This window comes from Erythrolamprus reginae, chromosome 7 (assembly GCF_031021105.1).
Source record: "Erythrolamprus reginae isolate rEryReg1 chromosome 7, rEryReg1.hap1, whole genome shotgun sequence".
NCBI classification, from domain to species: domain Eukaryota; kingdom Metazoa; phylum Chordata; class Lepidosauria; order Squamata; family Dipsadidae; genus Erythrolamprus; species Erythrolamprus reginae.
In genome coordinates this window covers 55,735,670-55,751,177 of record NC_091956.1, presented here as the reverse complement: position 1 = coordinate 55,751,177, position 15,508 = coordinate 55,735,670, and the positions used below count along the sequence as shown (strand labels likewise).

The 15,508-nt window shown below is 40.7% G+C and overlaps 1 long non-coding RNA gene across 1 annotated transcript in view; it reads left to right on the top strand.

Moving 5' to 3' along the window:
- Nucleotides 1–11,933: 11,933 nt before the first annotated feature.
- LOC139170407 (uncharacterized) overlaps nucleotides 11,934–15,508 on the top strand; it is a 213,712-nt gene continuing 210,137 nt past the window's right edge. The window contains exons 1-2 of the long non-coding RNA XR_011559623.1: nucleotides 11,934–12,016; nucleotides 13,425–13,486. This is a non-coding gene — a long non-coding RNA (uncharacterized lncRNA). The remainder of the gene's footprint in view (nucleotides 12,017–13,424; nucleotides 13,487–15,508) is intronic.

The window sequence follows — 15,508 nt, the reverse complement described above, 5'->3', positions numbered from 1 at the left end:
AGAGACAATTGGACAGGGGACGAAAGGCACACTAGTGCACTTATGTACGCCCCTTACTGACCTCTTAGGAACCTGGAGAGGTCAATCATGGATAGTCTAAGGGAGAAAACTGACTACTGAGTCCGGTAATGAGTTCCACGCTTCGACAACTCGATTGCTAAAGTCATATTTTTTACAGTCAAGTTTGGAGCGATTAATATTAAGTTTGAATCTGTTGCGTGCTCTTGTGTGTTGCGGTTGAAGCTGAAGTAGTCATTGACAGGCAGGATGTTGCAGCATATGATCTTGTGGGCAATACTTAAATCATGTTTTAGGCATTGTAGTTCTAAGCTTTCTAGATCCAGGATTGTTAGTCTATTTTCATACGGTATTCTGTTTCGAGAGGAGGAATGAAGGGCTCTTCTGGTGAAGTATCTTTGGACGTGTTCGAGGGCGTTGATGTGAGAGATGTGGTATGGGTTCCAGACAGATGAGCTGTATTCAAGGATGGGTCTGGCAAATGTTTTGTAGGCTCTGGTGAGTAGTGTGAGAATGCCAGAGCAGAAGCTACGTAGGATCAGGTTAACAACTCTAGAAGCCCTTTTGGCGATATTGTTGTTAGATCCATTGAGCCATTTGCCGCTTATTGTATACCTGCACATTTGGTTTTTCTTGTCTGTCTAAGATCTTACTTTTCTAAAGAGTTTGTCTTCTAAATGTTGGCTACCCCCCCCCAGCTTTAGCACTTGTGTAAATATGGCTTCTTAACCCTAATCCTATGCTCTTGTCTATATGACCCAAAATGAAATTTGAGACCTTGTAGATTATTTGTCATGCGGATCTGAAATTTGTGATTAATTGACTTTTTCAAGGGTTTCTTACTATGAATGTGGGTTTTTTTTTGTTTACTTTTTCCTACACACTGATTGTTACAAATTAATTACACCCAAAACAGTACAAGTGTATAGCAAATGCGAACAAAACAACAGTTAATTTCTTCTGTGATTTTCTTGTACACTGTAGAAGAGTTGGTGTGCCTTTGATGTGATATGATACATTCTAGTTTATTTCAGTTTTTGATTCCTAGTATCTCAATTTTCAAGATCTTGATGATCTTAGATGAGCTTAGAGAGGGCTGTAAAGCACTGTGAAGCAGTATATAAATCTAAGTCCTATTGCTATTACTATCTTGTTCTGACATCAAGATTGTCTTGTTTTATGTTTCTGACACTACACGTACCAGTACCATATACATTTTTCCAGCTTCAAACCTGTTTTACTCTACATAACCTCAGTGCTACTCTGAACAGTCGTCTGTTCTTTCTGAGTGAGTCATTGAATAACTTCAAACCAGTGGCTTCATTTTCCTCTTCAATAACACCTTTGTAGTTATTGTCCTAACTCTGAGTATCTATTTGTTTTCTTGGCAAAAAACTAGACTGGGTTTCCTTCCCTTTTCTAAGAGGAACATGTAGTGAAGGGCCACCAAACCTTTTACTACCACACTGTGGGCATGGCTTATACAAGAGGTCCTGCATTTTCTTTCAACATCTTTCAGTGCAAATTGGGTGCTTTGGGGTGGAGCTCCATTTTTGCCCCCCGCCCCATCCAGGCAGTAGCTCATCCCTGGGAACACGCTTAGTCTATCCCATTATGTATGCACATCCAACATGAGTATTCTTCTGGGGCTGCTTATTCCCAACAAAGCTCACAGGGTGATCAGCATGTACAAACATCTTCAGCACCAGAAAGTGGTTCATGAAGAGGGCTATGAAGGGGAATATGAAGGAGATTCATGAACAGGATATTTGACTAAGCCATCCTGAGCTACACATTGAGCTTGATGGGATGCAATAAGAAAAGTATGCTTTTCCTTCTACTTCATGGATGAAACACATTTTGTATTCAATTGATTAGAGTTATTACACCATGCCCTGGAACTAACCCAGCATAATCTGTGATCACTTATACCAGTAATATTCATCTTGAGCACCACTTCCAAACAGACAGCAAAAACAGAGTATTGAATGGCTAGTGGTTATAATTGGCTAGATAGATTGCAAGTTTCAAAAGCCTCAACCCGAAGGCACAAAATATTTTCAAAGGAATGATCCCTAATTAAGCACAAACATTTACAAGACCTCTGATGAATTGGGAGTGCCTCTGTGCTTGTGTATTGCAACTTAAATTCCTCAAACACTGTTGGACCACATTAAACATTTTACTAAAGCATTTGATTTTATTACTGCTCCAGAAACCCAGTTGCTTATGTACACGCAGAGCTGGCAGTGTTTGAATGGGGAAATATTCAAAAAAGCACCACCAGGAGAGATTTTTTGAAAAGCAACTGTTGTAAATCTCACTGGATATAAAAGGCTTGAAGAGTGGCACATAATCCTGGAGTTGGCAAGGTCTTTTTAACCTTGCCCTTATTTTATTCTTCATTCTTGTTTTTAATTATACAGTATGCCTTTGATACATTTTGTTGTGTGTTTCTTGCAAGCCATCCAGAGTCAGTTGGATAGTGAACAGGGTTGTGTCTAAATATGATAAATAAATAATCAAACAATGTGATTCCTTGATTCACAGGGCACAAAACCACGTAGGGCATTGAGCCTGCTATTTTACTTTTTCTACCTGCTGATCCAAAGCCAGGCTGTTAATTCTCCAGCACGCAGTGTACATTTTTTAGAAGAAAGTCCTTCTGGTACCATTGGCAGACATCATATACATGCTAGTCCAACTGACTTAGCATGGGGTCACATTGGTGGCAGTAAATAATGATAGAATTCCTTCTCCAGCACTATTTCAATTTTATGCTAGGATGAAAAACCCTCATTTTCAAAGCTGCACATGCTTATGTGACTTTATAAATGGAAAATATCAATACTGGATTTGACAAATATTTCTCAGTCAGATGAATGACAAGCTGAATACACCTGTGGAAATATTGCACAGTACTGGAAGCCTGACATGTGATCCTTTTAGACCCAGATGATACGAAGCCAATAAAACATTAGGCAGTTGTTACAAAGTAGAGGTGTGCATGTGTGGCTGTCCATGATTACTTTATAAAGTATGCACAATTACAAATTCCCTGAACTTTCCAAAAAATAAGTGGCATGTCACCTGTAATTAAAAAAAACACATCTCACAGTGAGGTCTCCTTCTAAGTACATGTTTTGTCACTATCTTTTAGGATAAATATAAGTCATTCTTTTGGAGGATGGGTTCCATTCAGTTAGCAGTTAGAAGCAAGAAATAATATAAAGCTGCAGCAAGCAGCATAGCCTTCACGTAGCCTTTTAAAATTAATAGACAACTTCAAAAACAAATAATGTGAGTGTTGTACATACTCCTGGTCAGTTGGAGGATGATGAAGAACTTGAGGACTCTGATACAGATGGTGTTTATGAATTATTGGTGGGCCCGGGGTTACAGGTAGTAGAACAGGTGGGAGGCCAGCCACAGGATGTTGCTATGAGTCCAGAATCTAGTGAGGAAGAATCAGACGTTCGTTGGGTCGATCCTAAATTCAGAAGGGTCCAAAAACGTAAGGAACAAGTGTTTGGAAGAAGATATTAAGGGGAGGAATGGGTTAAATACTGGAGTGATGTAGTTGGTACATCAGGGGGTCAGTGGGGAAGAAGGGTGGAGTTTCAATGTTGTAGAACAAAAATGGAAGGTGTTCCCGTTCAGCTTGCAAGCAAGCAAACTCATTCTGTGTTATTTTCTAGTCATTTTTGTTGTTTTTGAATCATGCTGTGAGTACATAAATCTTGGTGAATGGAGGAGGCTGGGAGGAATGCAAAAGGAATGTAATTATGAGAGATAACGGGAGAACAAGAAATGTGCTAGTATGAAGTGTATTTTGAATACAGAAGGAAGAAAATAAAGATGGAGTTTCTTTGTTTATGAAATACTGCATTTAGTAAGTTATTTGTAATAGCTAAAATTCTACCAGAAACCAGAACAGTGAGGAAGTATTATGATATTTTTTTTGCATGTAAATGAATTATTTTATATGTTGGAGATAAACCACATTCCACATTTGACAGATATTCTTTTTAAACTCAGTGTAAACCGCTCGAAACTCGACTGCAGAAAATACGACTACAGCAAAAGAGCGACCAATGCCTGGAATATGCTACCTGACTCTGTGGTTTCTTCCTCAACGCCCCAAAAACTTTAAGCTTAGACTGTCTACAATCGACCTCACCCCATACCTAATAGGTCTGTAAGGGGTATGCATACGCACATCATTGTGCCTACCATCCCTGACGTACTGTCCTATTGTCCAAATTTACCTGTACCTACTTTTCTTTTGTTTATGTTCATACCAATACCTGCTATCTTGTACATGTTTTGATTGACTGACTAACTAACTAACTAACTAACTAACTAACTAACTAACTAACTAACTAACTAACTAATATTCGCATTTGCAAAATGCTGCAAAGAATGTACAATATTTCAAGTTTGCCAGTATTCTTCATAAGGTAAAGAGCAAATTTTACAGGAGGATCTGAAAAGCAAAGAATTTTCAGATCCACATTATTATAGTCACAAGTGGATGTCATACTTTCACACCCACAATTTGGGATAGAAAATCAATAGCTATCACACCTAATTCTAATAACACAAAAGCTTGGGTTAGATATGTCCCCTTTCTTGTATAAATTTTAAAAAACTCCTTGGCTTGGTATACTTGTCCAAATAAAATGAAACAAATTTCATTTTATATTAGTGGATGGAATTCTTAAAACCATTTAAATAATTAATAAGTATCATTTTTTTGTTGCCAAAAATCTGACTCCCCTTCCCTTTTGTAGGCTCACTGCTGCTCATTATCTCAAGGAGGTGAAACAGAGGAGAAACATCTGGAGTGCCGCTAAAGGAAGATTCATAATATAGGTTATCAATTTTTAAAGTATGTAATTTTAAATAAATGGAAGGATTAGAGAAGACATCTGGTTTCAGGTAACTTTCCATCTTAAGACAAATGCTGGTGAAGCTTTCACTGTCTCTGTCACACAATACTAGGATGAGGGGGCATTCCATAAAGCTCATAGGTAAGAAAGTGAGGACAAATAAAGGGAAATATTTCTTCACCCAGAAGGTTATTGGTACAGAATTCACTTCCAGAAGAGGTCGTGACAGCTGTCAGCCTTGATAGCTTCAAGCAGGATTAGACAGATTCATGGATGCCAAGTGTATCGGTGGTTATTGAAATGGATGTCCAAGTGCCGCCTCTATGTTGGTTGAGGCAGGCAGGATTCCCTTGGGTACCATTTGTTGGGGGTCAGGGGAAAGGGAGGGTTTTGCCTTCTCTTTCTGCACAAGATCCCCATGTACAATTGGTGGGCCACTGTGTGATACACAATGCTGGACTCGATGGGCTTTGGCCTGATTCAGCATGGCTTTTCTTATGTTCTTATGTTCACTGCTTCATTAATATGAAAATTCCCCTTTCAGTTTTGATAGCTCACCAAGTTGCAATGCTGATATTAAACAGCCATTTTGAATCTGGGGGATATTTTTTTCCTAATGACCAGATCCATATAAGAAGCAGAATCACATCAGCTCCTGCAACTTGGACTGATGAGTTACTGATGAGTTATTCAACACTTTATATCAGCAAGCATTTTGAAAGTGCTGTTATATCCATGCCCAATTATTTCATTAAAGCATTTACTGAAAGAAATGGTATGCTTAGCCAGAAAACCAGTAAGGATTAATGTTTCTTTGTGACCCATAATGATGGTGACTTTCAGCATTTTGTTTAGCAAAACAAGATCTGCTGAAACAAATCTGTTCTGGGAAATGCCAGCTCTAATTCACATTATAATCAAATAAATTAAGTCTTAGGTCAATGATGGCGAATTTATGGCACAAGTGCCACAAGTGACATTTGGAGCCATATCTGCTGGCACGCAAGCCATTGCCCTAGCTCAGCTGCAGCACACATGTGGGTGCCCACCAGCTGGTTTTTGGCTTGCACAGTGGCTCTGGGAAGGCATTTTTGCCTCCAGAGCGCCTCCAGGGAGGCAGGAGATGGCATATTGCTCTCTCAAGCTCCAAGAAAGCCTTTGGAGCCTTGGGAGGGTGAAAAATGGGCCTATTGGGCCCATTGGAAATCAGAAAATGGGAGAGCAGGGGCACTTGAAAAGCATTGAATATGGGTGTGGGCATGCACACTCATGCGGTAGCGCACACAGGCACTATTTTGACACTCAAGGAAAGAAAGGTTCTCCATCACTCTCTTTGGTCTTAATAAAGTCACAGGAGTCTTCTGAGCTATTGATATTTCATATTTATTGAGGAAGTAAGAAATTCATACCATTTTTAATAGTATACAGTACATAAATTACAATCAATCTGACAAATACATTTCCCTTTTATCAAGCAGTGTATAATTAAGCAAGACTGGGATTCTTTGAATTATTTGAGACTATGCTCTCTTCTTGTGGTCAATGTTCCCTCTAATTTTTCCCCGATGTGGGCGGAAAAGTATAGTGTCTGAGCTGCAGTCCCTTTGGGACTGGGCGGCATAGAAGTATAAACAAACAAACAAACAAACAAACAAACAAACAAATAAATAAGAAAAAATTCCCTTCTTTTTTATTAAAAGAAATTAATAATAAAACAAAACCAAAATCTATTACTATTATTACTATCTTCTCTTTTTCCATCCCTGTCTCCTCCCCTCTTGTGTGTGTGTGTGTGTGAACTCTTGGACCATTTCCAGTAACAGGTGAGCTATTGGAAATGGTTCAATAGTTCACACACACACACACATACACAAACGGCTGGGTTTTTTTCCTTTGTTATTATTTGGGTGTTTTTTACCATATGCTTTAAATCAAGAGTCATTTCTCTCTCTTTCTCATTCTCTCTCCCCCTCTTGCTCTCTCTCTCTTTTTTCACTTTCTCTGTCCCTCTCTTTCTATCTCTCTCCCCCTCTTTCTCTCTCTTTCTCTGTTTTCTTTCTCTCTCTATTGCTTTCTTTCTTTCTCTCTCTCTTTCTATCTCTTTCTTTCTTTCTCTCTCTCTTTCTTTCTCTTCTCTCTCTTGCTATGTCTCTCTCCCTGCTCTTTCTCTCTCTCTCTCTCTCACTTCTCCCGCGGCGGTGGCTGCAGCTTCTCCTCCTCCTCCACTTCTGCGCTCCCAGCCAGGGGGCTGCGAGAGAGGGCTTTCTCCGTGCGCTTCAGGAATGCCCGCCCCACCCCTCTCGCAGCCCCTTCGCTGAGAGCGCTTTCCTCCCGAGCTTTCAGCAAGGGGGCTGTGAGAGCGCTTTCTCCGAGTTCTTCGGGAACGCCTGCCCTGCCTCTACTGCAGCCCCCTTGCTGAAAGCTCAGGAGGAAAGTGCTCCCAGCGAAGGGGCTGTGAGAGAGGTGGGGCAGGCATTCCCGAAGCACGCGGAGAAAACTCTCTCTTGCAGCCCCCTGGCTGGGAGCGCAGGAGGTGGAGGAGGAGGAGAGGGGGTGGATCGGGTGGGCGGGGGGCAGGGCCGAGAGGCCAGGGGCACGGTGGGGAGGCAGGGGCGGCTGCGGCTCCCTTTCCTTTTACTGCCGGTGCCTCCCCGCCCCCCCGCGGGCTGGCAGGGGGATGGGGAGCACGCGCCCATGGAAAAGGGCATGTGCGGGGGTATTTGGGGGTGCGCGCCTGCTCACAGGCGCAGCTTACGGGGAACGGTGCTTGTGGTCCTAGGATTACCTTTAAGTTGCTGAGCTCCACACCATGCCTCAAGTCTAAAGTCAAATCAGATGAGGAGAATGGCACCAATTCCTCCTCACCAACCCTGTTGGTAGATCCTGAAATGGTTACCAGCCAAGAATTAGACCTTCCGAACTAAGGTCTATGCTGCTACCTTGCTAGGACCAGAGTGGCACAGTTGTTAGCTAACTGCTAGTTGTAGTTCAGCGGTTCAAATCTCATCACCAGCTCAAAGTTGACTCAGCCTTCCATCCTTCAGAGGTGGGTAAAATGAGGACCCAGATTGTTAAGGGAAATATGCTGATTCTGTAAACCACTTAGAGAGGACTGCAAAAAGCACCAGGAAGCGGTATATAAGTCTAAATGCTATTGCTATTGCTATTGCAAAAAGGATAGAATTAGGTTTTACATGTATGAGGAGTATATCTTAAGAAACGTCTGGTTCCTGCTTTCCTCATGATTCATCAGGAAAGCAGGAACCAGAGGAGTCCTGGCAGATGCGGTGAGCTGTTTCATCCTTGCACTGGAGTGGACCCCGACCTCCGCGGACGGGTCGCAGATAGCGGATGGGCTGGTCACAGACAGCGGGCAGGCCGGATGCAACCTGCGTGCCGCCCCTTGCCCAGGTCTGCTCTAAAGAAATCTGTGATATTTTTGAACAATGGAATTCTTGACTTCCAATTTAATATATTCTAATATATGCTGGTATTAAATCAATACTAAATAATTCTGGCAACAAGTTCCTTTATTTCCATATCACACTGATCAAAATATTATTAATAATTTCTGCCAAAGCCAAAATATCGACTTTGTACCACTTATCAAAACCTGAAATACCTGCCTCAATCTGAGTTCAAAACAGGAAATATTTCTAGGCACCAATACAAAATCTGTTCAATTGGGAATGACAAGCAAGGTAAATTATGTAGTGAAATAACAAAAACAAGGAATGGACTATGTTTTGTGTATGGAGCTGACGAGAGGAAAAGAGAGAAAGAAAAAGGAGTTATTGGTAAAATCAGAATAATCCTAGGAATCTTTTTACAGTGTAAAGAGTAAGTAAATGTAAGGTAATGAGTATTACCTGCCCTTCCAGGAAAAAAGCTTTCCTGGACATCCATATTAAACCAGTTAAACTAGATTCACTAAGAGAGAATCCATGCTACACAGAAGTTAAACTTCAAAACATCTTTGGGTCCTAAACAAGCAACATTAATTTTTTCCTCTTAGGGGTGGGTTAGTCTTTGCCTTTTCTGGGGGAAAAAGAGTAATAAATATATGCAGTACACCTATGAAATTTTCATACCCTATTTTTTCTGCACACAACTGTAAATCCATTTCACTTGTCTACCACTTTTTAAAACCAATTCATCCTGGAAGGAAAACTACAACATGTAATATAGAACATCACAGCAGCAGACAAGCTCCATTTCCATTTTCTATCATATTCTAGCTTTGAAGTTCAGGATAACATGCTGTGTCTAATTATATTTTAGATTGAATCAAGTTTACTTTAAAGAACAACCTTCTCTTTGAAAAGTCTGTGTGTATCTCTTTCTAAGTATAAAATCAGTTTATACATCTCTAATCAGTTTTATGATTAGTTGAAGGGTGGTCATGAAAGGTGGTCAGAACTGCAGAAAAAACAATTGCTGCCAACCTGCCTTCCATTGAGGACCTGTATACTGCATGAGTCAAAAAGAGGGCAGTTAAAATATCTACTGACCCCTCACATCCTGGACACCAATTGTTTCAATCCCTACCCTCAAAACGTCGCTACAGAACACTGCACACCAAGACAACTAGACACAAGAACAGTTTTCCCCCCAACACCATCACTCTACTAAATAAATAATTCCCTCGACACTGTCAAACTTTTTACTAAGTCTGCACTTCTATTTCTACTAGTTTTTTCTCATCATTCCTATCATCCTTTTCCTCCCACTTAGGACTGTATGACTGTAACTTGTTGCTTGTATCCTAAGTTTTTTATTAATATTGATTGCTTCTTCATTGCTTATTTGACTCCTAGGACAATAATTAAGTGTTGTACCACATGATTCTTGACAAATGTATCTTTTTCTTTTATGTACATTGAGAGCATATGCACCAAGACAAATTCCTTGTGTGTCCAATCACGCTTGGCCAATAAAGAATTCCATTCCATTCTATTCCATTCCATTCAATTCTATTCTATTCGCCAACATTTACATCTTAGAAGGGCAACATTTGATGAACAGAGTTTTCTTTTGTAAAAGAACAGTTCACATTTTATGTGGGGAAACCCATAAGGAGTGGAGTATGGATGAGGAAAGGCCTTTGTGCAGTCTGCTTATCTTTTGTATTCTAATTTAATACAAACATAAAATTAGCTTTCCTGATTGCTGATCCGTCTCCTGCCTATATTGCTTATTGCAGGGTACTTCATATGCCTCCAAGATAATAGACTGACAGATTTTGGACTTTATGAGGCTACCTTTAGATGGTATCGCAATGAAAAGGAAACTACTGCTTTAAGAATGAAGGTCATAGCTAGTGTTGGGCGAACCAAACTTGCACAATTCGGGTCTGTACCGAATTTTGTGCCATTCGTGACACCGAACTCAAACCCGAATTTTTTTAAAATTTTGGGCAAAGTTCGGATTTGGGTTCTGCTTGGGTTCTCCCATCATGGCATTCCCCACCTCCTTTTGCTTGCCGCGCTGCAAGCAAAAGGAGCTGGGAAACCCCACAATGGAATTCCGGGGGCAAAGCTTTGACATCACATATACTTCTTCCTGACCTCCCTTTACTTGCTTGGAAGATAGGGCAAAAGCAACGCTAGTTTTATGGTGCGATGGTTAGCACTCTGGACTTTGAATCCTGCGATCCGGGTTCAAAACTCGGTGGAACCTCCTTTTTAAAAAAATTGTTTAATTTTAATTTATTTATTTATTTATTTATTTATCATCATCATCATCATCATCATCATCATCATCATGCTTCTTTATATAATAAAAAAGGTTTGGGTCCTTTTAATGGTTTCTTAGCGGGAAAAAAAGAAAGCATTAAAAGGACCCTCCAGCTCTTTGGGGGCAAAAGGGAATCTTCCCGATGTGCCCATGGAAATAATTAATAAATGATGATGATGATGATGATGATGATGATAATAAATAAATAAATAAATAAAAAAGTAAAAAAGTAAAAACAAGGTTCCACCGAGATTTGAACCCGGATCACTGGATTCAAAGTCCAGAATGCTAACCATCACACCATAGAACTAATGATGCTTTTGCCTTATCTTCCAAGCAAAACAAAGGGAGGTCCTTTCAGCAAAAGGAACTGGGAAATCCCACAATGGGATTCTGGGGACGGAGTTTCGATATCACAGAGTGTTCAGGTTCGGGTTTGGGTTTGGCCGAGCTCACCCGAAATTCATGGCAAGTTCAGCAGAACTTGCCGAACCTGAACACCATTGGGTTTGCCCATCACTAGTCATAGTAAAGGACAATGACATAGGATTGCATCACTTAAAACCTGGGAATGGGATCAAGGTAGCTTGATGGGGAAATGGTGAGAAAAGATGCCAAGTTATCAGCCTTGAAGAATATCCCTGCTGGACAGTGATTCTCCAAGACAAATGTAATAGTATAGGGCAGTGATGGTGAACCTATGGCATGGGTGCCACAGATGGCATGTGGAGCCATAACTGCTGGCACACGAGCCATTGCCCTAGCTCAGCTCCAATGTGCATGTGTGTGCCAGCCAGCCGAATTTTGGCTTGTACAGAGGCTCTCGGAGAGTGTTTTTGGCTTCCAGAGAGCCTCCGGGGGATGGGGAGAGTGTTTTTACCTTGCCCCAGCTCCAGGGAAGCCTTTGAAGCCTGGGGAGGGTGAAACATGAGCCTACTGGGCCCACAAGAAATTGGAAACAGGCCATTTCCAGCCTCCAGAGAGGCTCCAGGTAGCAGGGGAAGCTATTTTCACCCTCCTCAGGTATTGAATTATGGGTGTAGGCACTCACGTATGTACGATAGAGTGCGCATACTCTTTTTGGCACCTGAGGAAAAAAAGGTTTGCTATCACTGGTATAGGGGATTGACGTATAATATCAGGGTAATCAGACATATAGTATCAGGGTAATGGTGATTTAAAGCTGACCTGCTGATGTAAGGCTGTAAATTGAAATGCTGATGCAATGAGAATGACTTAGCAGGGTTACTGCCACTTTAAGAAGCTGTCTATATAAGGGAGACCATGAGAGGAGATCTCTCTCTCTTTCTCCTCATGTTCAATCTGCCTTGTAGTTCTTCGTATAGAGTTGAAGACTGAATGTTTGCCTGGTATGTGCCTACCATGTGTATGTATGCATGTAGAAATCTTGCAAATAAACCATTGTTAGTAAGACAAACCTCTGTTTACTGTATTTTTCTCCTGGGCTGTCTCAAAATAGTAGTCACACTGTTCAGTCTGACAGGTTATGGGTCCAGTCCAGAGGGAAGGCCAGAGTGACTAGAGGGACTGGAAAGAAGAGAAACCCAGTGAGCGCTTGCACCAGAGCCAGAGGGATTAGCTTTACTAGATAAATGGTCAAAGCAATGGAAACTGCAGTTTAATGTTTCCAAATGTAAAATAATGCACTTGGGGAAAAGGAATCCTCAATCTGAGTATTGCATTGGCAGTTCAGTGTTGGCAAATACTTCAAAAGAAAAGGATTTAGGGGTAGTGATTTCTGACAGTCTCAAAATGGGTGAACAGTGCGGTCGGGCGGTAGGAAAAGCAAGTAGGATGCTTGGCTGCATAGCTAGAGGTATAACAAGCAGGAAGAGGGAGATTGAGATCCCCTTATATAGAGCGCTGGTGAAACCACATTTGGGATACTGTGTTCAGTTCTGGAGACCTCACCTACAAAAAGATATTGACAAAATTGAACGGGTCCAAAGACGGGCTACAAGAATGGTGGAAGGTCTTAAGCATAAAACGTATCAGGAAAGACTTCATGAACTCAATCTGTATAGTCTGGAGGACAGAAGGAAAAGGGGGGACATGATCGAAACATTTAAATATGTTAAAGGGTTAAATAAGGTTCAGGAGGGAAGTGTTTTTAATAGGAAAGTGAACACAAGAACAAGGGGACACAATCTGAGGGGAGATTGGGGGAAGTTGGGGGAAAGATCAAAAGCAACATGAGAAAATATTATTTTAACTGAAAGAGTAGTAGATCCTTGGAACAAACTTCCAGCAGACGTGGTTGATAAATCCACAGTAACTGAATTTAAACATGCCTGGGATAAACATATATCCATTGTAAGATAAAATACAGGAAATAGTATAAGGGCAGACTAGATGGACCATGTGGTCTTTTTCTGCCGTCAGTCTTCTATGTTTCTATGTTTCTATGATTGTGTAACGTGGTTTGATAGTGGTTAGTGGCTTGTGAAAAAAAGCAGGCAACATGGCCTTTTCATCCTTTCCATCCCTCAGCAAACACCATGTACTTTCAAAAAATATCTATTTGCTGTTTTAGAAGTTCAGTTATGGGCCACTCTGTTTGACATAAATGGTGTGATGACTCAGCAATTAAAGATTGCTGAGTCTTTATGTCCCCACCGTACATGGGGGGGGGGGGGTTGTCCCTCTCATTGTCATAAAGCAATGAGCAGCATCCCTTTTCATAGGGTGAGTCTAATGGGACATCTAATCTAAAATATAAGCTTTACATATATTTCTTTTAAAATCCTTATCTTCTAGGCCAAAACAAAGATCGCTGTTGCAGATATGATTCTAACAGGAGCTTTAAAATGACAGCCAGGGTAAGCTTTGCATCAGAATTCTACAGAGTTGGAATTTAATTTTTGTTTACCATGCGTAATGCTGAGAGAGAGCTTGGATGAAAATACCTGCTTAACAAAAAGAGTTTCTTTGCAGATTTGTTGTGCTGCGCAAAAGAATAAGCCCTTGGCAGGTGGCTGCTATGCACTCTTTGTGCTACCAATCTGATACTTTGTCCCAGAACTTCAAAGCTCTCTCTTACTGGGGACAAAGAACACAATAAAAGGAAAGACTTACCCTTGTGCTTCTTTCTCTCCAGATGTTTACAAAGCATTTATTATAGTTGTTACAAATTGCACTATGATCCTAAAGTGAAAGTAGGTAATAAATAAGGCTGTTCACGTTCTCCACCTTTCATTATACAGTGACCATAAGGCCAAGTAAATGTATTAGTAGAGAGGAAGGCCATTTGAAGAATGTTGTGAAAAAGGCCTCAGCAAAATACCAGAGCCCTGATTCTTTTGACACAGGCCGTAGGTTTAAATCCAGTTAGGATAATATCAGAGAATACATGTACACCATACAGCTACACCTACACATATACACCTACAAATACACATATACATATAATACATATGCCGGGGTAGTGCAGCAGGTAGAGTGCTGTACTGCAGGGCACTGAAGCTGACTGTAGATCTGAAGGTCAGCGGTTCAAATCTCATCACCGGCTCAAGGTTGATTCAGCCTTCCATCCTTCCGAGGTGGGTAAAATGAGGACCCGAATTGTGGGGGCAATAGCCTAGCTCTGTTAAAAAGTGCTATTGCTAACATGTTGTAAGCCGCCCTGAGTCTAAGGAGAAGGGCAGCATAAAAATTGAATAAATAAATAAATATACATAAGAGCTGTATGCACATTGCGACATTTCACACATGCACGTTCCCCAGTGTGATTTTGCTTCCGCGCATGCGCAGACAGATGATTTTTCTTTTGCGCATGCAGAGAGAGCCGAAAAATCACCAAAATATGAAAAAAAGAGATGGCGACGTGCAAGGACCGGCAAAGATAGCACCAGAGCGGTTGTGCCAAAATTGTAAAAATTAGCAGGCTACTACTGCAACGGGCTACTACTGGAGCACCAGTAGGAATCCACCTCTGATACACATACAGATATACACACTGTATGTGTGATGGACAGACTTTCTCTGTCCATCTGTCCATCATCTTGTCTGTCTGTCTGTCTGCCAGTCTGTCTGTCTGTCTGTCTGTCTCTCTCTACATACATACATACATACATACATACATACATACATACATACATTAACTGTAAATTAATTGAGTCTATGTTTATCATCAGACCAATGCTAGAAGAGGAACAGTAGATTTCCTATTCTAATATTGTGTAATAATTATTTCCCATGGCTAAAAAAAAAAGCAACCCACTATTCTTGTAATTTTGACAGATTTCCAAACACTGTGGTTATGGTTAACAAGAACATGTGCGTCTTTAATAAACAGCAGTTGGTCCAGAATGATATTAGCAGTCCTGTCAATGTCAGTTTCAAACGTAGCTCTAATTGGACAAGACCACACCATATGGAGTAAGGTTCCAATTCCTGAATTCTTCACCAAAGCAGGATGATTGGAACCAACTTTTATTCAACTTCTATCTCTGAAACATTCAGTATACATAGAGCACATTGTTACTATTATCCTCGTTTAAATTCTCAGGAAATGTATTTTACATTACTTAATGTGATTATACACTCATTTATCAGGAGCTTCCTGAATTCAGAATCTGCAGTATATCTATCAAAAGTAGTAGGGCTATGTACGTTTTGAAAATAGTTAATAAGAAATGCTACAAATCTCTGACAAGCACATACTTCTCTGGTTCTTGTTCTGTCTGGGTCACTCCAGAAGCCAAGACCAACCCAAAAAGAGAAGCCCGACACACCGGTAAAAGGCAAAGGCAGTTTATAAAATTCAAGAAAAACACAGGTAACAGAAAATGTCCTTACAAACAGGAAAACGCTGTATCTTCAGATATATCCACGAAGACAAA